Below are 22,309 nucleotides of genomic sequence, written 5' to 3'. Positions count from 1 at the left end.
TAATCTGTTTAATAAGCATATTTGATTGTGGAAGACAGTGTTTCTAAAGCTTTTCTAGTTGAAGAATCACCTAATCTGTATTAAAAACAAAGGACAACAGGGGAAATCTAAGAACTTTTGGAAATTGGGTTAATTTATTTTTGTCAAACTCTTTTGTTTGAAGATTTGTGAATAGGAGAAAACATATTCAAAAGTTTATGTTTATTTTTGCAGTATGCCTACAGTACACCTCTGACCAGGGTGGACCAAAGTGCTGGCTCCTGACGGGATAGTGAAGATTATGTGGCTTAGGCAACAAGATGCTTTGGTGATGAGAATTACTGATGCTTTTTGCCTCAGTTACTGGTTCCAGCACAGCCCTGGTTTGTAACTGCCCATCTCTGATGGCTGCTCTCAGTAAACTGATTGCTATCATCTCAGACATGACCAACACTAGAATTGGCTTACCTCATACCTCCATGAAGCGGTATGTCTGTAAGGTGCTTCTTTTCAGTGTAGACCAGCAAAGCCATCACTACTGTTAATGACTGACCACCTATGCAAATCTCACTTAATCTTGGTCTCTGCACCAGGAAATGTGCTGATGGCCACCTGCAGCTGCAACCTCTAACGTACACAGGACATGAGGGCACTACCTCCTGTGTAAGCATCCCTGTCCCTAACCCTAGTAGCTGCAGCAGTGAGGCTGGGGCTTATACAGAGAGGAGGTCTTCTCCCCACACCAGGCACCCTTTCAGAATAGGACTGAAGTAGGCTGGCGGGGTGTGAGACAGCAGTTTGCACAGTTATCGTTCAACCTGCACCTATGTTGTGACTGAATATATGCCCTCAGGTCTACACAGAGCAATACACAGCCTTTCTTTAAAAAATATGTTATATTGGAAAGCATTTAGTGTACTACAAAGCCAGTAACTGGGTGTGTCTGTTGAAACTCTGAGTCATTTCTCAAGTCCACTCCAAAGCCAAGTCATTTGAGTCCTAACGGGCAAAGGAACAGTTAAGCAATTACTGCAGCACTGCAGTCCACACCGCTGACAAAAGAGAAGGGCTCAGGTTGTTGTCACAGCTCAGAGAAATGGCCATCCCCATTTTGATATTAATCAACAGGGATAAGGTTTTAATTCACACCCTTGTCAATTTTGTTGCAATAGGATGTAAAATAAAATTGGGTACAGATTCATTTCAGTCAACCCAAGTTATAATTATTGGTCAAAAGTCACAACGCCAGACACATTTATTGTTAGTTATCTCAGTAATCTTTAACCTTCCATGGCAAAAGATCTCCAAAGAGAAATAGAAAACAAACAAGGGTTGGGCATTAAAACATAATGACTCAACTGAACCTGCAGTAGCTTAAGGCCCTATTTTCTCTTCTTTTGTTTTAAATGTCCCTCCAAGCTTGTAAAGCAAGCTTGACATCTGTATCAGGACACAGGAGGTGTTAGCTTAATAGTGATCTTGTTCTTGGAGCATCTGTGAAAGCGTTAGGTTTTCTGAAATTCATGGGTCTGGTCAATCAAAACCAAAAGCATCTCCCGCCGCTGGGTGATAACTTCACACATTGCTTAAAAGTCTGGTTTGAACTGAAGATGTTCATTAAGTCTGTGCATAACTTTCTGCCTCTTTGTTAGGTACTGAAAGGGTAGCTACTTCAGATACCGTGCAAAAAGCTCTGAAAAAGTGCATATCACTGTGCTGAATTCATATGTCACTTGATATTATGTGCACCAGAGCACATAAGGTATGTCCAGAGAGAGATCACTCACCTATTCTTTAAATACGCAAAGTGAATCATGAAATGTCATTGGCACAAACAGAACTAGACAGCATTTCTGCCAGGAAGGCAGATGAGCTTGAGTTTAAAGCTCTAAGGAGACCTGGTTTCAAACCTTAGCACTGACTTTCTCTTTGACCATATGTCAATTAATGACTCAGATAATCTTTGCAAAGTGAGATGTGAGATCTTTGAGTGAGGGATGGTGTAAAAGCAAGGTGATACAAACTTTTTTTGATCCATGGTGTCTCTAAACACAATACTAAAAAAAAGAGCTGTGTGAAACTATGATTTCATTTCACACAGAGTCATTTCACTTTGGTCTGCAAAGGAATTACATACCCATGTTTCATTTTGACTTTTGGGCTTCAAAAAATCCAGCTTTGACCCTAACACTATGACAATCAGTACTATTACTGAGACACTTTCAAAGAAGATGTTCAAGACTTTGATGAACCAAGTCTGTGGCTCACAAATTTGCAGGAACTGAGAGAATGTTAGTTGGCTATTGGGTTTTGGCTGGATTTTTTTGTGTTCTTTTTTTTCTTGGAATGAATCACCTACTTTCACCTGGTTTTGAATTGACACTATGAGAGAGTACTTTTGGCAGGTTTTTTAATCTAAACCTGTGAGTCCTCCTAGCTCCTAAACACTGTGGAAATAGTTTTAGAAATTCAGGCAGATTAGAGAGAGAAAGAGAGAAAAGGAGCGCGCAAGGGAAAGAAAGAGAGAAATTTCTCAAAGGGCTAGCAAATCTCAGTAACCTTTTGACAAACGTGGTCTGAGTTCCAAGTTTGTGATGAAACCTGAAGCCAGGCAAGTTTCTTGTGATTTGGGGCTCTGCTATGAACATTTTGCACAGCTCTAGCTAAAAGGATGTGTCCTGCTGTGCTGCACTCTGTGCCCTATGTGCAGTGCATTTGTCACTGTGCAGAACAGAGGAGGAGAGTACAGATCAAAGGCGGCACAGAAAGATGGACTCAGCAGCATCCAACGATCAAGGTGCCCCTTAAAGTTCTTGTGTTTTTCTATTTGTTGTTAAGTATTTTTATTTGGGGGCGGATGGGGGGTGTGTGCAGAGAGGAATCTGCAGCTCTCTAGTTCTGTGTTTTGCTGATCATTTCTGTCCTTTGCACACTGAGCCTTCTCATCAGTTAATGCCCTAGCTCCTGTATAGAAGTATATTTGTGATCTTCACATACAGAAAATCAATCTGATTCCTTTCTGGATAAACCCTTGTCTCCCAGAGCAGGCCAGCTCTAGAATCCCATTTCCAAAACAGAGTTTGTGATGCTGCAAAGGAAGGATTTGCAGTAGTTTCTGTTGCCCTGCTTATGTGCAGACATCTTCAGGCAATCAGAAACATCACCTGCAAATCTTCCTGACAGTACAATTTTGCCTGTAGCTATGAGGTTCAGTCATACACAACACGTCTTCCTTCTAGTCTCATTGCTCTTAGAACAGTGCCGGGCACATTTTCTGTTTGCATTATGCTTAATTCATAGACTCAGCATTTGGCATTGTTTGTAAGTCTATCATTATCTTTGTTCATATTGACATCAAAAGCTTCCCTTCATGTGTGTGTCTATGAGCTCGGTGGAGCCTCTCTATCAATCAATCAAGCAAGCAGGCAATCAATCAACGTACAAGTATCTGAAGCTGCTACATACAACAAGAGAGCATGTCAGGCAGATACCTGGCTTCTAATTAGGACTAGGTATTATTCTAATTTCTCTGACTTGTTCTGTACTTCATAGGACCTGGGGAAGTACTTTGTCATTAACATGTCAATAAAGCAATACAAATGAGCCTGGAGGGAAATATCAGCTCCCAGCACCACAATGTCAGCCCTGGTCTCTGATGCATTCTTTTGCTGGGGGGCGGGAGGGGGGATGCACTTTCAGCCATAGTTGATCAAAGAAATATCATATACAATAGATTTTCTTTTCTTCACTCTAGTGGCTGGGTGGCCCATTGTGTTGGTTTTGCGTGGCAAGGTTTTGGTAGCGGGGGGGCTACAGGGGTGGCTTCTGTGAGAAGCTGCTAGAAGCTACCCCTGTGTCTGACAGAGCCAATGCCAGCCGGCTCCTAGACGGACCCGCCGCTGGCCAAGGCCAAGCCAATCAGCGCCTCTGTGATAACATATTTAAGAAAGACAAAAACAGTTAGAGAGCGCTTTTGCAGCCAGAGAGAGGAGTGAGAAGATGTAAGAACATCTGCAGACACCAAGGTCAGTGAAGAAGGAGGGGGAGGAGGTGCTCCAGGCGCCGGAGCAAGATCCCCCTGCAGCCCGTGGTGAAGACCATGGTGAAGCAGGCTGTTCCCCTGCAGCCCATGGAGGGAGGATGAGGGGGTGTAGAGATTCCACCTGCAGCCCGTGGAGGACCCCACGCCGGAGCAGGTGGAGACACCTGAAGGAGCCTGTGACCCCGTGGGAAGCCCGCGCTGGAGCAAGCTCCTGGCAGGACCTGTGGACCCGTGGAGAGAGGAGCCCACGCCAGAGCAGGTTTGCTGACAGGACTTGTGACCCCGTGGGGGACCCACGCTGGAGCAGTTTGCTCCTGAAGGTCTGCACCCCGTGGAGGAGACTCACGTTGGAGAAGGCCGTGAAGGACTGTCTCCCGTGAGAGGGACTCCATGCTGGAGCGGGGGAACGATGAGAGGAGTCCTCCCCCTGAGGATGAAGAAGCGGCAGAAACACCGCATGATGAACTGACCGTAACCCCCACTCCCCGTCCCCCTGTGCCGCTGGGGGGGGCGGAGGTTGAAGCCGGGAGTGAAGTTGAGCCCGGGAAGATGGGAGGGGTGGGGGGAGGTGTTTTTAAGATTTGGTTTTATTTCTCATTCCTCTACTCTGTTTTGCTTAGTAATAAATAAGATGAATTCCCTCTCTAAGTTCGGTCTGTTTTGCTCGTGATGATAATTAGAGAATGATCTCTCCCTGTCCTTATCTCGACCCGTAAGTTTTTTTTTTCATTGTACCTTTTCTCCCCTGTCTAATGAAAGAGGGGAGTGATAGAGCGGCTCTGGTGGGCACCTGGCCCTCAGCCAGGGTCAACCCACCACAGTCTTTTTTTGGCGCCCAACGTGGGGCACGAGAGACTCGAGATAAGGATAGTAATTGGAAGAGGTAACGGGCAAAACATTGACTGAACGTAACTTGAGAGTGATATATTTGTGAAGGGACTAGAGATAGATTTTGTGTGTAGATTGTCCACTCTTGTTTGGTGTTGTGATAGTGTTGTTTTGATGTTGGTGTGGGGAATTCTTTTTTTTTTTCTTTTTCTTTGTTGATGTGATTAGTGTTTGTGAAGTTTTGTGTTGAATGTATATTTTAATGGTAATTCTTAAATATGTGATTCACAGAGGCGAGGGGTGGAATGTGTTGGTTTTGCGTGGCAAGGTTTTGGTAGCGGGGGGGCTACAGGGGTGGCTTCTGTGAGAAGCTGCTAGAAGCTTCCCCTGTGTCTGACAGAGCCAATGCCAGCCGGCTCCTAGACGGACCCGCCGCTGGCCAAGGCCAAGCCAATCAGCGCCTCTGTGATAACATATTTAAGAAAGACAAAAACAGTTAGAGAGCGCTTTTGCAGCCAGAGAGAGGAGTGAGAAGATGTAAGAACATCTGCAGACACCAAGGTCAGTGAAGAAGGAGGGGGAGGAGGTGCTCCAGGCGCCGGAGCAAGATCCCCCTGCAGCCCGTGGTGAAGACCATGGTGAAGCAGGCTGTTCCCCTGCAGCCCATGGAGGGAGGATGAGGGGGTGTAGAGATTCCACCTGCAGCCCGTGGAGGACCCCACGCCGGAGCAGGTGGAGACACCTGAAGGAGCCTGTGACCCCGTGGGAAGCCCGCGCTGGAGCAAGCTCCTGGCAGGACCTGTGGACCCGTGGAGAGAGGAGCCCACGCCAGAGCAGGTTTGCTGACAGGACTTGTGACCCCGTGGGGGACCCACGCTGGAGCAGTTTGCTCCTGAAGGTCTGCACCCCGTGGAGGAGACTCACGTTGGAGAAGGCCGTGAAGGACTGTCTCCCGTGAGAGGGACTCCATGCTGGAGCGGGGGAACGATGAGAGGAGTCCTCCCCCTGAGGATGAAGAAGCGGCAGAAACACCGCATGATGAACTGACCGTAACCCCCACTCCCCGTCCCCCTGTGCCGCTGGGGGGGGCGGAGGTTGAAGCCGGGAGTGAAGTTGAGCCCGGGAAGATGGGAGGGGTGGGGGGAGGTGTTTTTAAGATTTGGTTTTATTTCTCATTCCTCTACTCTGTTTTGCTTAGTAATAAATAAGATGAATTCCCTCTCTAAGTTCGGTCTGTTTTGCTCGTGATGATAATTAGAGAATGATCTCTCCCTGTCCTTATCTCGACCCGTAAGTTTTTTTTTTCATTGTACCTTTTCTCCCCTGTCTAATGAAAGAGGGGAGTGATAGAGCGGCTCTGGTGGGCACCTGGCCCTCAGCCAGGGTCAACCCACCACACCCATTGTGATTGATTGAATTTTATGAATTAAGTGAATAAGTGAACGCACAATGACAAGGAGGTTGTGTTACAAAAGCTAGGATGCCAGATTCTGCATCCCTTAAGCCAGTGTCAGTTGGGAATAATTCCACTGACAGCAATGGAGTCACACTAGATTACTTCTGAGGCAGCTTGGATCTGGCCTGCCTTGTTTTTTGATGGCTGTAATTTAGTTTAATTATTTATGCTAACCCTTTATGCCATACTTTAAATGTGCTATGATATATTTTCTCAAGGTAGAGAAAATTTAGTAATATAGGTCATTACTGCAACATTCATACTATTAAATCTTTGGAGAGAAGAGATCCCACTGCTCGTGGTGTGAAAATGATGAGGTATGTAGATTAGCATAGATCAAGATAAAAACATTCCACTGTAAAAGCAGGGGGAAAAAAAAAACCCAATTCCTTTTAACATCTCATGTTGTTTATTTGGAAATATCAAAACCATCTTATTTCTTTTTTTCCTTATGTGGTATTTGTAAAATAGAACAAAAAATAAGGAAGAAAGTCTAGGGATCCTGAAAAAAATATGTCTGGAATTAAAGGTATCCATCTAAAAACTTTCCCATCACAATGTACTTCACCTTGCCCCCTGAAAATTTCTCCATTGCATTGGTGACAACAAAAAGAAAAGCAAAAGAATGTGAGAAATAATAGCTTTGATGACTGTAGAACCTGGGTAAGCAAAATTATTTTGCTTAGTAAATTATGAATCTTTATTCTTAGGTGGTTGCATAACACAAATAACTTTAAGGAAGAGCTGTTCTGTTCATGAGATTTAGGGATTGTTTAATGCATGAATGAACTGCTGCCATCTTCTGACTTTTCTGAGTTCTGCAAATTAAAAAGACAATTTTCTACTGTAATCAAGTGCCCTGGGGAAAATACTTGTAATGTTAGAACTTGGAGGCACCAAGGGCTTTTAAAATATTTTTTAAAGATGATTATGTTCTTCAGGTGGCTTTTACAAGTATATAAAGAAAGACTAAAATTGGGGTATTCATCATTGCCTGAAAAATGCTCCTTATGTCAAAGTTAGACCCTAATTTGCTCCTTTACAGCCATATGGACAATTCTACTAAACCACTGGACACTGCCCATATGTAAATGGCGTGAAAACATGATTTAATGAACTGGAGGTGATACTGAAATTAGGATGTCCTTTGACAATGCAAGCTCTAAGGGAAGGCTCATACCTTACCCTTTTGAGAAAAAACAAAAACAAAAACAAAAAACCACCAAATGAAAAGTCTGTCTGAGGAAGCCTTGAATTTAAGCAATTCCATTTCAAATTTTCATATGACTTTTCAGATTTACAAGAGGCCATGCTGGAATCTCACTTCTGAGCATCCACAGCCTTGGGGGCATTTGAAATGAGGAATGAAATTCTGCAGTGTGAGTCCTTTTCAGTATCAGTGCCTTTTTTGTTGTTGTTTTGGTGGGGTTTTTGTTGGGCTAAGCCGCCCACCCGGCAGCCCCTGCTGTCACACTCCACCAGCGGAGGCACCTGGCCAGGGCGAGCACCTTCTGCAGCAGTCATCCTGCTTTGGGAAACGGCTGGTTAAAGGAAGTTCCCCTGGAGCTCAACACGTGTCCAAAGGGGAACTGCTCTGGATAATTTAATAAACCCAGAAATTCACCGGGACTGTGCACATAGTCATGAGGAGAAGATTACATATCAAGAATCACAGATACAAACACTAATTGGTCAGAGAGCCTTCCTCTGCTTCCCTAGGAGAGGTACCTCTGCCCTCTTTAATTTCTTTGGCTCTGATGAAGAAGTTGACAAAGTGCGTTCTGATCTGCAAACCAGTAAGAAGAGTCAAAGGACATAACATAGGTCTTTCCCATGTGCTCCTTTCCTCTCCAGCATCTGCCCAGGTCATACAGAGATGACGTGGCTTTCAGTGGGACTCTAATACCCACCCTGGTGCATATTCCCAAGTGAGATGGGGTGGAAATGGAAGATTCCCTTTACCATGTGAATAGGTAGGTAGACCAGGGACCAGAGCAGGTACAGGACAGCAGGTACTCAAGGGTACTTCTGTCAGGGCAGGGAAAAAACCCAGGCCAGACCGTGCCTCTGAGTGTGGAGTTTTTCATGGCCACAACTGCAGGTAGCTCCTTGCTCCAGTGACACAGAAAAACCCCAAAGGTTCCTGAGATGCATCTCCACTCCCAGCAGCATCTGTCCCTGTCAGGCCAGACCTGATTCAACATCTCAGTTACCTACCCTACCTTTTGCCCTTCACTTCAGTTAACAAAGACCAAAGCACTCTTCATCATGCCTTCCTGCGGGTGGCTAGGAGCCCCTCGAGGCATGGTGACCCACTCTCACCCTGGCAGCTTGCACCATCATGCCTACACAGTATTTACAGCTCTCCTGTGCCAGCCCCACTGCCAGCTGTGAGAGTGCCAACATACTTCCTTTCTATTGCCTGTGGAGAACCACAAGACGAGAAGGCTTCTGCCTGTGTGCTGTACCGGTGTTGGCTTATGAAGCATATTTAACATCCAAAGGCCAGCTGTGCTCCGTTCCATCCCTGAAATCTCAAGCCGGTGAATAAAATGAATGAAATGTAAGCACTGCTTTATTAGCTTCTTTTATGTAGTAACCTCAGGCTGCACAGGTGTGCTAGGAGCTGTTGGGATGTTAGATGTATGCGTGGTTAAACGATGTGGAGGCATTTCATCTCGGAAGCAGATGACAAGGGAGAGAAGAGCTCCCCAGTCCATTTGCCTGTGCAGAGGGACCATTGACCTGGGCCTTTAGGAATTATAAGGCTGAAACACCAATTGCATGTGGCTGTCAGAAATACTCGCTGCTAAGGCCTGGCTAAATTCCAGGGTGGGTAAATGTATTTTATAAACTCATATTCTTTCTATATGTTTCAAAAGAATATAGTATTTTCTTCTTCCTGTCTCAAACTGCTAGCAGTTCTGCCTGAAACACCTGTACCCTCCTGTCCCAGGGATGCCTGCAGCTTTTGTGTGCAGCTTCACTGTTTGGAAAGACCTTCCAAATACCTTAGCAGGTTTCCACATTATCTTTGGTTATGAAAGGTGTTTCTGCCATGTTATAAATCCTAGCCCCAAGAATCCTTTAGGAGAATTTTGTGTTATTAGATGATATTGCTAAGGGATGAAAGTGACAGTTTTTCCATAGGCTGTCGTCCGTCCCCCCCCCCCCCCCCCCCATCTTGTGCCATTAAACTGAAGATCCAACTTTTTGTCATTCTCCCCAGGAGCATGCACAGCTGCAGTCCTCTCCACAGCTTCAGAAAGTGCCTTCTTGCTTGACAAGGAAAGCTCAGATTCCCTAGGACCCCTTGAAAATTTGTTTCCACTTGCCCAAGAAATTTACCTTTTGTGATACCTCCTGCATTTATTGACTGGGAAAGAAAAGAAACCAAGATTTTAGAATCCAAGTACATTGTTGGTGTTTTTTCCCCAGCCTTATGAATGTTTACTGTGAAATGTTTTGAATCATGCCCATTGCATTAATATATTAAGCCTTCCTCAAGAAATCTGGCAAGACCTTCTGGTGATTTACAATCCTGGGCTGTAAGACTAAGGAACAGCAGTACAACCTTATGCGTTAGAGTTTTCACCAGTGACCAAGCTTGGCACAACATCGGATGAATGTAGTCATACGAAGCCTGTGTGGTGCAGAGACCAGGGTGGCCACAGGTCTCAGCTGGGCCAGTTCAGAAGCAGATGCTGCCTAGGAGAGTGCAGTGACATGTTTAACAACTACAAGTCCCAGCTTTGGTTTCCTTGTTCTCATCTCCAAGAGTAATTCCAATAGCAGGACAAATTCCTTCCCCCAGTGAAGAAAACAAAATTTAAATAGCTCTCAAGTTCATCCATTGTGCCTTCTACCAAACTCCCATTGCTGTTCACCCAGGGGGAAAAAAAAATAAATTCTACTTTCTATACTAAGAATGGAAAATGGTTGGTCTTTAATCCTCCCCAGAGGCAGCTGCTTTCCAAACACAGTAGAGTCACTGCCACATCTATCTGCAAACTGTTCGTCCTGAACTTCAGTGTTCAGGGTGCTTTGGGTGGTCAGGGTCCTGACGTTGAGGAGCAGCAGTGAGAACCATGATAAAGCTGCTTCATTGCACAAACGCTCTGTTCCAGCTCCAGACTGACAGAAGTTTCATCAGGAGAAAGCTCTTTGCCCCAATGTGTTTGCAAATAGGGGTGGGAGGTAACACGGACAGAGTTTCATTTGCATTGACTTTCAGTGCAGAATTCATTTGGTGACACTTTAGGAATTGCTATGAATAAATGCTAATTCAGAACTGTCAAAGTAGTGAAACTGCAAAATGAGGAAATATTGCATAGTGCATCAGGAAATTTTTTTAAGTCTTCAATTGCTTATTCTGTTCCTTAAGAAAGTCTTTTACTGAAAGGGAGGTTAACTTACATGTGATTGAATAACCCTGGGTGAGATATATATATATGTGTGTGTGCATACTATAAATAAACACCTCAAAGATTAATTGTGTTTCTTTTTCCAGAAGATATTCCACAGCTGATGTCTCTTTTCACAGATCCCACCTACACCATAGTGTCACTCACTTATTTACCTCCATTTGGAATGAATGTATCTTTGGAAGATCTTCAAACATAACTTATACAGAATGTTGTCCAGCAGAGACAGACTGAATGTTAATTGTAATAATATTTGATTTGATGACTACAACTCAATTAGTATGTTAAATGCCATGGAAGGTGGAAAGGAATTCCACATGCCCAAGCACAAAGTACTTGACTAGAATTGGCTTGAACCTGCGTGGTGCAGCGTTGGTGTTGGAAGTGTGTTGAGTCGAATTTAATTCTTATCTTTGAAATCCAGAAAAATTCAGGCTTTACCCACTCTTACTTTCCATGGAAGTAAGTAGAAGTGCATTAAGGTTCTGACTAACATCTCTCATGGACAGTTTGTTCTAGAAATAATTGAGTCTGCTGTACTGCTTTTTAACTCAAGGATGTCTTCCTTCATAATCCTGGTAAGAGGACAGCAAAGATGTGCATGGTGCCCTGGCAGCAGAGGACCATCTTGCCTTTGATGGTCTTGGCTCTATCTTACATGGCTGAGCAAGAGCTCAGCCCCTCCTCAGTCCAGTTTCAGTCTTACAACAGCACAAGCCAGGGAGTCCAAGGCTCAGAGTTGCCAGCCAGGAGCTGGCAGGAGATTGAAACAATAGTCTTGATTTTTTGGGAGCAATAATTTGAGAAAAATAGCTGAGGCTTGACATTTGCCTTGATGTTTATCCAGTAGAAAGCCAAAGATCATGGAGGACTTGATGTATAATCTGTGTACTGCTGTAGAGTTTTATACCAACTACGTTGTCTTGTCTGGGGTTTTAACTAGACTCAAGCTGCATATTATAAATTGATTTGTGAAAGGACATGGGGGAGACTGTAAACATCAGGAGTGGTAACCTCGGATCAGCAAACATACATGCAGTTCTCTAGCTTCGCCTGGAGTTTCACAGTCCTCCGGGTGGGCAAAGTGATCTGCTTACCAATGACCCCAAACAGATTGTGAAAAGAAACAATAGGACTGAAATGCTTTATGCACATGGGAAATAATTAAGACATTAAAAAATTGTTCTCTACATGTTATGTGAGAATGATTCCTCCCCCTCACTTTCCAGTGCACTAGGGAGATAGTAGCTATAAGAGAAAGTCAATTTTTTTTGTTGCTGTTGTTGTTGTTTTTTGTGTTTGCTTTCAAATTGCAGCCTGAAATGTTTCTTTAATTAAATCCAAAGGAAAGAAGTTGCATTATTGATTTCCCCAGAGATGTTTCTGGTTGATACAAAGGCAGTACAAGCCTTCTGACCTCTTCAGAGGCTAACTTCAGGCACCTTCCCTGTGTCATCTTCTTATATCTTTGGATGCAGACGCAAGCGGTGAAGTAGATATCAAAAAGTTGTGGAGCTCCAAGTGTTCTGGCAAATAGCAACACTAACCACCAGCTAAAACAAACCTTAAATACAAGCAAATGTACCAGTGCAGTACTGAAACTTTTAGCACTTTCCTGCCTGCTCCGTCTTCTGCCACCTGCTTTGTCTGTCCCCGAGGGCATCGCCGCCCCTTGCCTGGCATTCTGTAACTGTCTTTTAATTATTGTTTTCTGAATCTCTCTCCTGATCCTGACCAGTACTGGAGGGGCAGAGCTGTAAACCAAGCGAGTCTCAGTGCTGAAAAATCACCTAAGAAACCACTGTTTTTACAGGGCTTCTGACAGGATAAAAAGCAGAAAAAGTAGATATTTTCAGATGAATTTTGCAGTCCCTGTTGTTGCAGGCCAAAGCTACTTGGACAGCCCACGTAGCTATCTGTGTTTCAGAGTGCTTACCTGAACTGAACTTTTTTTTATATCTATATTTTATTTCAGGCTTATCATTAGCTTTGAACAGAACTTTGTCAGGTCTAGGCAGCGAAGGCAAGGACATAGCTGTTGGCCGAGTCTGTCTCCTGCCACCTTCAAGAGAAGGGATGAACCTGTCAGGGGCTGGTTTGCCTCAAGGTATCCTGTGGCAGTTATTTGTTAGTCCTGTTACCATTGACCTGCTGACAGTGGCTCTGGTTATGGCCACACAGAAATTATAAGTTAGGCATTGGAAACCCAGAGACAATGATTATTTTGCAAAGAGCCAGGTCCCCGAGTATGTTTGCACACAGGCTTGTGATTTTGCGGTGAAGGCTTTCGCTACTCATCATTCCTACAGATGATGAACCCCAGTTGTCAATAAATCTCTCAAAGATCTGAAACTAATCTTTCAGAGCCCTGCTCTGGGGCCTTCTGCATTAGAAGAGAATTTACAAAGGAATACGGTAGAAGATCTTAGAGCCAGCAATGACTTACAAGGAATCATGCTTTAAAACTATTGTTCAATGGTGCCAAAATTCATTCATTCTTGCAAAGCCTCAGACTGTCTTGCTGCAGCACATTCATTCTTAAATGTCAGACTCCATGCACACAGCCCAATTTGGTATTTATATGATGAACGCTGCAAACCAATGCTCCTTAATATAGTTGCAGTCTTGTGATGGGATTATTTCCCTTGTGAAAAAGCAGGATATTAAGTCCATTAAAAGATATGTGAAGTATGGCAGGTGCATGGCAGTTTTGCAAGACTGAGGGAAAAAATGATACCTTGATATGCTGAGTTGAGGCCTTTTCTAATTTTTGACAGTTTACATTTCCAAGCTATCTGGTAAAAATCCTTTTTGGTTAGCACCACTGGAGCAAATTCAACTCTCAGCAATGTGGGTGTAGATCTGGAGTAATTCCATTCTGAACAACAGAGCTACTTCAGATGTACTCTAGACCTGCTGTTACACAGGTGACACGATGGAAAAAGACTAAGAGAGAAAACCAGCTCATTAAATGATGATTGCCAATGGCTTGAGCATTGCTTGTGTTTATCCCCAGGGGAATTACAACTGGCAAGGCGAGGGACCCATCCTCTGAGATGAAAGCACCTTATTGCAGACTCTTTTTGTAAGGAACAATCTGAAACAGAGACCTCGCTCAGAGCCATACAACTTTTTCCCTCTAACGGGTTTGTGTCACTGGTCCCACTCTGCCTGGTGGGGAACTGGGGCACAGAGACAGAAATTTCTCCAAGGCACTGCGAAGCCATGAGCAGAGGGAGGACCAGTCTGGTTTGGAGGGTGAGCCTGGTGCATCGGCTGTATTGGAAGGAAGCACTGAGGTAAAGGTAGATGTGTACAAAACAAAACAACTGGTTGGACTTTTGCATACAGTTGGGCAAACTCTCTGCAGGACAGGAAGAGTATATGTGTGTGGGGATCAAGAAACGATTGTTTCATGCCAAGTTTCAGGCTACCATTCAGCCAAGTTTCCATTCTTCTTCCACCCCCATCCCAAACCAGTCAGATTAACAACAGGGTGATGCAGCTTCCCACTTGCTGGGGCCGGATTCTGCAAGCCTGTCCATCGAGGCAGCCACTGGCTTCCACAGGGGGCCATACAGGCAGCGTGAGTGTGTTTTAGGGAGAGGAGGAGAGATGCTCATCTGGAAGGGAGCCACAGCCAGCCATCTGACGAGGAGTGTCCCCTCCGCCCCACCTCTCCCATTCCTGTCTTTCTCTCGCTGTGGATCTGCTTGTCAGCCAAGCTGTGATTTTGCCTTCACAGGCAGGGCCGGAGTGGGATGTTGCTGTATGCCCTCTCTGGCTCATGGTAGCTGCCTCTCATTACTGCCATGTTGCTAAGGCTTTTGTGACTCTTGTCCAAGCCTAGCAGCTGGATTTTGGCAGCCTTCCAGGCACTTCCACTAATGTAACTCAAAGCTACTGCAGGTTTTCTCAGGAGGTTCAGGATGCTACTGGACTCTTAGGGATGCTCGCTTTTCCTGGCTGCCTTCCTCCAAGGCTTTAGCTTTAATTCTGGGTAGTTTACATCTCTGGAGTCGTTAGAATCAGGACCCGTGTGCTTCTCCCTAATTATGTATCACACCAACATTTCATCAGAGCAAGGCACAGCTCTGGTGATGTATGACACTAGCGCATCATCAGTCAGCCATCGCAATAATGATGCATTAGCGTAATATGCCTTCAGGATGGAGTTGTACTGATGATGTATTTTCAAAAAGATGGAGTCCCAGAGAAAAGAAACAGTCTGGAGCTAATTCAGTATGAACATGGTCACCGAGAGCATACAGTGTGCAGCTGATTGGGATAAGAAGGATGACTTTACATTACCCACTCTGACCCTGATCCTTCCTTTTTCCCTTTTAATCTTTCCTTCTTCTTTTCCCCCGTCCTTGCTTCTTTTCTCCTCCACTAGCACTTTTCCCCTCTTACTCTTTGTTCTTTCTCTTCTTCTTTCCTTTTTTTTTTTTTTTTTTTCACACTGGTGACTCTCATGGCCACTGGCTTTATTCATATATTCTTGTCTCTCACAGTCTGACCTTGTGTCATGTTGTATAACTTAATATTATCCCACTAGAAACTTTTTCCCCCCTCTGAGTGAGATAATATTAAGGTGACCTGTAAGTGCAATAGATAAAAATCTCCAGGCCATCTAGGCAGTGACATTAAAAATCATCACAACCCTTAAGTGATGGAGGGGGGGAAATCTTATGGGATCTTTCCTGGGCAAAGGCAGCAAATGTGGGCTGAGGAGTGGCTACCCCTGGGATTTCTCATAGCCTTCAGCTTCTGGAAGATGAGAAGTGTGTTAACCCATTCACACAGCTAACAATATTAAAACAACAAACAGTGCTCAATCAAACCCAGCTTGTCATCTTTCATTGGATAAAAAGTAACCTTTCTAATAAACATTTCAACTAATAAAGACTACAAAAGTAATTATACTATTAGCTCGCTAGCCCCTGACACCCAGACATTCATTTCAAAGTAACTTTCCTGCAGTGTTTAGACCGAGACAATTGAATGATGGAAAGATATTATTCCAAGACCAAACATAAATAAAATTGTCTTCAGTCTCGTCTGGAATTCAGGCTATACATGGAACTCAGATAATGCCCTCAGTCTAGTACTAACATGTTGTTAGCATCCAGCTCAAGAATAGATGAATTCTAGGAATTTAATCTTTCAACACTTTCAAATGTATATTCTGTGAAATAAAGTATTTTGCAATACCTCGCAATACCAAAGCATTTTGGAATAAAAATTCACCATGGAAAATGCAAAAGACCTTTTGTGACATTTACAGTTTTTTTCAATTTTTGTTATTACTTTACCTCTTGATTTATTGGTACTGTTATTTATTCAAATTACATTAATACTCAGAGATTCCAATCAGGACATGGCAACCCGTTGTGAAAGGACCAGGGCACACACACTTAAAAAGGCAGTTCTTTCTTGGGCACTTAATCACTGCATCCTACACAGTGCAGGATTTCTCATTATGTTTAGCGTGAGTTAAAAATCTTCTGAAAAATGCAGGGGCTTGTAGCCCTGGTGGCTGAAATAATCTGCTTATTCATGTATAACTCAGGCACATCAGTGTGCCTCAGCACTGAGCTGAACTGACACAACAAGTGTTGATTTTCCATGTCTAGCTTGTGGCCTCTCTGCTATAAAAGCTACTAAGCAGGTCAGCTGTGGAGACACACAGAAAATGGACTGTAGCCCCCTCTGCTCGCTTCCCATAGCCTACCACGCTCACTGCAGTCAGGACCGGGAAGCAGTGACCTGCAAGCTTGATGTAGTTCTCCTCTTGTTGCTCCAAATTCATTTCCAGTTAAATTGTTCAGGTGGGAAACTGTACTATCGTTGGAACTTATGTCTTGCTTTTCACTTAATTCCAGCATGAACTAATTCACCCTCAGCTCATCCAGATGGAAAGCCAGATAATTTTATTCCCATTTTACAGGTAGTGAAATTGAAGCAAATTTAATTGATGTACTCCGTGTCATAAAAAGAAGGAAAAGCCTGGAGTGGCTTAGGAGTCTGCTATCCTTAAGCACCAATTCTGCTTCAGTCCAGGAAAGCCAATTCTGCATTTAGCTTTTACCCCTTCTCAAATACAACTTCTAAATATCTATTCATTAAGTATCAGCATGAATAATCTTTCAATTCTTTGATGTTCTTTTCCCATAAACTGTCATGAGTTCCTCTACCAGTATTAGGTCATAAAGGTTTGGCTTTCACAATAAATGCTGCCATATATAGCTAAGGGATGATCTCTGTTACTCTCTAGCACCAAAGCTCTAATTGGCTGGTGAGATTGATTAACATGTGAAGCAAAGCTAAGGTCTTTAATCAATCTTAGAAGTCATTTATTGAGAGTATATGACAAAGCCATAAAGGTTATTGCAAATGACATATATTAATATTAAAACCAGAAACTTCTGCCTTTGTAGAGGTTTGAATATGCTTTTTTCCCCTGTTTATAATAAATTAAGATTTAAATGAAATAGATACAAAATAAAAGGATGAGTTCAGGAATGTATGCCTCTTTATCATTAGGCAGTAATATCCAGAGCACTGAAATTCCTTGCCCCAGAATGCCTCAGAGCCCAGCCCAAGGTTCATTCACCCCAGCTAACACCTACTATCACTCCAAAGTGGTTAGTTATCATCATGTCTAATCTTGATGAGAAATTGGAAAGCGCTATGCACACTATTCTCATTTCTCTCTTTGTAGAAGTAAGGCTGAATAAAGTATGGGTGGTTACATGAAATGTCAGTCTTGGTGTATAAAGAAGTCATATGCTGAGGGCTGATCCCCTGCTCTGCAAGGCAGAAAGAAGCATTTATCCTGCACAGATATCAGATTCAGAATGGATCCTCAGGGAAGGCTGGGGGTAGTAAAGATAAACCTGTTCCTAAATCTGAAAGCTCAGCCCAAGACTACACTTCTGCGTAAGGAAGGGCTGTGCCAAGAAACTGCATAAGCATCTGACAGTTTGCTAGCTGGATGAAACAGAGAGACACCTCTTGAGTGATCTAACATATAGATAGTTATAATTATGTTTTTCTATTTCTATCCACCTGTCTTGAAATTGAGTAACTATGCTGTTAAATTTGGATTGCAATAAAAACAGTCTTTGCATTTACCTTAACATTTGCTTTCTGTTACGAGTGACTTCAGAGTAACTGGAAGTCATTCCATTGTAAGGACTTGACAGTCCTCAAAATCAGAGTCCTGGACCAACACCGAGAATTCTCTCATAGGTAGAGCTGCATGGGACTGCTTAGTGACTTCTCCTTCAGGTCCTCAAGGACACCCAAAGCAGGTGTCCATTGCTCCTCTTGGCCCAGGAGCTTCTCCAAAGGACCAGTACAGAAAGCAACAGCCAGAATAAAAATTTACTGGTATTTATAATTTTTCAAAATATCACATTTTCAGTCTTGCTCTGACTACAGATTTCTTACCACATAGTTTTTTTGTTTCTTCAGCTGCTCTTCAGCTCCTTTTTCAGTCACCTCAGGTGAAATGAAAGGCCAGTCACATTCAAGATCAAGCAAAACTGTCACACCAAGGATTTCCAGGATGGCTCAGAATTCACCCCCCCAGTGCAGATAATAAGAAACAGGGAGAAGCCAAGTGTGATTTTCACATATCTTGCAAAGAAGAAGGAATTGAATTCAACAAAATCTGCAACCTAGATTGTCAGATGAGGAAACTGAGGCAGAAAGAAATCCACTTTTTTTTTTTTTTCTTGTGACCACACAAAATAGCACAGGAAATTTCAAAACCTTGACCAGGAGACCAATGTCCTTTTTATTTTTTGACTATTGCCAATCATTGACATGTAGAAGAAGCAACTCTAAATGCATGTCCTCAGATTGAAGCCATGTGCATAAGAAGTGAGGATTTCCATGGGCAACTGAGTGATCTGGCACAAAAAGACTTAAATGAAAGACCCCACTATTGATTGTCAGCGAGCCAATGCTTGACCTAAGAAGAGTAAAACGCATACCTTTGGTTTCTCTGACCAATGTAAGAGTCTTCTAAAAAAAAGGAAAAGGTCAGCAACAGATAAGAAATGAGATGTGCAATTTTGTTTCTAATGATGGAGTCTGTACGACCCTTAATGACCTCCTCCCATCTTTGGGCTCTCGTGCCCTGAAAAGCAACAGATGCGCTGGTAAGGCTAAATCAGGGCCAACAGCACAGCAAGATAGACAGGGAAAAAGAGAACAGTTTTTAGTTGCAGAGCCTAATCCTCTGCCTTTTATTGTGCAGAAGTGTCGTAATGAGGGAAGTGTGCATATAGAAATTAGAGGTAGGAAAGGCTATCAGGTCATCTTGTCCATCCTCCTTACAATGAGAGAGGTTCTGAAAGAAATATAGTATTAATGTGGGGCCAAAGAAGAAAAGAAAAGGCAGGAATTAAGTGAAATAAGTTCCAAAAGCATTAGTGGCTGTTATAGGTAATACAAGTTAATAAGTAACATTAAGGCAGATGTGGCCATTAATTGGCCATTTAGATTTTTGTGTGTGTGTGTGTGAAGTTCTTAATGACAGACAAGTTCTAATATATCCTGCCCATGTCCACAGTAAAAATCAGAAAAAGTCCTCATTCAACAGAATAATGAGGCAGCTAATGGATGGTCCAGCTATTGGATCTGTATTTTTAGTGCATTTAAATAGAATAACTATAATATGGTAACCACAGCTTATATCCAGCAAGAGAGAGAGAAAGAGGAGGATGTTTCTTTGCAGGGAAAAGGGCTGGAAGCATTACTTCAAAGTCCACACTATGCTCAAGAATGGCAGGAAACACGGAGAAGAGGATTTATCACATGAAATACTGCATGCTGGGAACCTCTATTGCAACACAACCCTGGTCGTGAATGTCACAAGGGAAGAATCATGCCCTGATCTAGTTCATTTTACCAGGGTTCACTGCAAGCCAACGGTATCTGTCATGGAACAGGGGGTTGCTGGTTGCTGTAGTTTAGATGAGTTGGGGACTCTATGCCTGAAACACCCTCAAACCTGCATCACAGTGGTTGTATCATGAGCAGAGAACAATTCGTGACAGCTAAGGAGCATCCTACAGATCTACGCAGCTCTTACCAGCTCTCAAAAACCTCCTCAATACAAAGATCAAAATATAAAACCAAAAACTTGGTCATAGCATTGACTCTACACACAGTCTGTGCCTGTAGGTGACAAGCCTGTAGTCTTTGCAAACACAGAAGCTAACAACACTCCTGATCCTTGGTGGTCTTAGAAAGTCTGAGGCTCATTTGCAGAGGTAATGCTGTCACTGCTTGAGTAACAGACTGTAAATAACTCCATGGTCCCAAAGCGCTCTGTCCCAGCAGCCATCCTAGACCATGTTCTCCAAGCAGATGTCCCAACCTCCTCGGCATGCACCGAGACACCAAGATAGCCTGAGCTCGCCAGGGCAGGATCAACATCACTGGCACAATTGGGCTTGTGAGACAGGAAGGCAAATCTCACGGTGTGTGAACACAGTTCATGTTCATTGGAAGCGAACAGCATGGGTATAAAAAGTGGCCAGAGTTCTGTAGTAAAAAAAAAAAAAAATTTAAAAAAATGGTTCTACAGCTTAAGTAGACTGTCCAATCCCTTTTGGATTCAACCTACTGGATGATGAGTATTTCTTGTACCATTGTTTAAAAAGGGTTTGGGGGAAAGGAGGTGGTTTAATCTTATGACCGACCTCTACAAAGTATTTACATACACAAATATTTAAAATTCGCATAGCACCTCTCCTGTTTGCCAACTTGCCTGGCTCAGTAAGCCCCTCCTGAAAAACCCTTCGCACCTGCAGCAATCCTGATCCCCCCAGTCTCCACTGGCCTGCCAGTGGCACGTGGTTGTCTTCCCGGGATGCCAGCTCACGAGGGTGATGGGGCTGCATCATTGTGTGGGGTGATGCCATCACTGGGGTGTCTAAAGAGGGAGGTCAGCGCAGCCTGAGAACAGGGTCTTATTCCTAGGAACTGATCTCAGTTTCTGAACAAGTGGATGAGAATCTCTCCAAAGAAAGAGTTTAGTAAGGTAAATCCCAGGTAAATCCCAAGATGCCCATATCTATGCATCTGGAGAGAAGGCCTGCAGTACAGATATTAAAAATGTGGTTTTTAAGAAAGCAATTAGCATCATGTGACTTCCTCATGGGGCGTTTTGTTCTCCCAGAGGTTGTAGGTGAGGGTTTGAAAAGCAGTATTCCCAACCTTTTTTTCCCAGAGAGCTGAGCAATCATATTTCCCACCCTTCCGCAAGGGTTAACGAGAAACCTTTTCCGTGCCCCTGACTTTGTCTTCCCCCCCATTCTATATTCTTGCTTCCCTTGCCGAATCCATTTGCAAATGATATCACTTGTCTGCATATTGTCACTTGCCGCCTGCCCACCCATTTATCAAGTGTCTGCAGCTCGGCGCAGGCTTGCCCTGTCCTCCCTGCTCCATTGTTCCTCTTGACCCAGGGGAAGGTGTGTGCGTGTGAGACGGGGAGGGAAGACGGGTCTCTCCCCCAGCACCGGGAGCCGGGGCCTGGGCAGCGCGGGCAGCGGCAGGCAGGCAGTGCAGCTGGGAAGACACAATTACACGAGGAGACTGACAGCTCCCCCTCCCCGTCTGGCATTGACAGATGACCTTGCAGGGACAGCAGCCCTGGGCCTCCCCACAGACATTAGCTGATATAATGGGCTAGACTGGACATGCCATATTGAGAACGTAGGAGGTAGGTAAATCATCCCGGCTCGGTGGAAATAAACTCCGCCATTTACTTTCACAATAGGTTTCCCCTCAAACTCAGAAACTTGTTTCTCAGTAACCCTAAAGCAAAATGATCATGGAATTTGAACACAACATTTACCAAGTCCTAATGAATAACATAATTATCACTTTATGCAAATCGAAGCTCATTTGCATCTGTGAATATTTAACTATTAAAAACAAGGCTTTGATCTTGAATAAAAATATGTATATCACATAATCATAGCCTTATGGAACATGAAAAATATCTTTTTTTCTTTCTTTTTTTTTTTTAACTGTACAGTTTTGCTGTGCTCGGGTTTGCTGTTTGAACCTTCTCGGCAGGGACTCCATCTATGGAGCTTCTTCCCCAAGGATGTCCACTGGGGTCTCTCGGTGGCTGTCATCCCAGCTGGGCACATCAGGCCTTTCTCTTCAGGTCACTTAATCCTTGAGCATGGCAGCCTTCCTTCAGCTCGCTTTTTTCTCCCCTGGTACCGTCCAGGGGTACTGTCCTGCTACTTTGGTGGCAGGAGCAAATCCCAGCTCTGGAGCCCAGGTGGGCTGAGTCCTGCTGTGTTACACACCACGCCAGAGATATTGCCAAGAGATGGGTACTTTATACATTAATTACAAAGTACGGGAAGAAGTCAAACTCAGCTTGCATATTTAAATCAAGCCACAGCGATGCAGATTTTTCTCTTAAGGAAAGATTACCAGGGATGGCAGAGGAAGCACGAGTCTTTCACAGGACACTTCCCCACTGAAAGCTCTGAACCTGGTTCATGGGATAGCCCAGTCACTTTGGGCCAAGGATCTAGA

Source organism: Balearica regulorum, chromosome 5, assembly GCF_011004875.1.
Source record: "Balearica regulorum gibbericeps isolate bBalReg1 chromosome 5, bBalReg1.pri, whole genome shotgun sequence".
In the NCBI taxonomy this organism is placed as follows: domain Eukaryota; kingdom Metazoa; phylum Chordata; class Aves; order Gruiformes; family Gruidae; genus Balearica; species Balearica regulorum.
The sequence above is the reverse complement of the archived record's forward strand: the minus strand, read 5'-3'. Positions refer to the sequence as shown.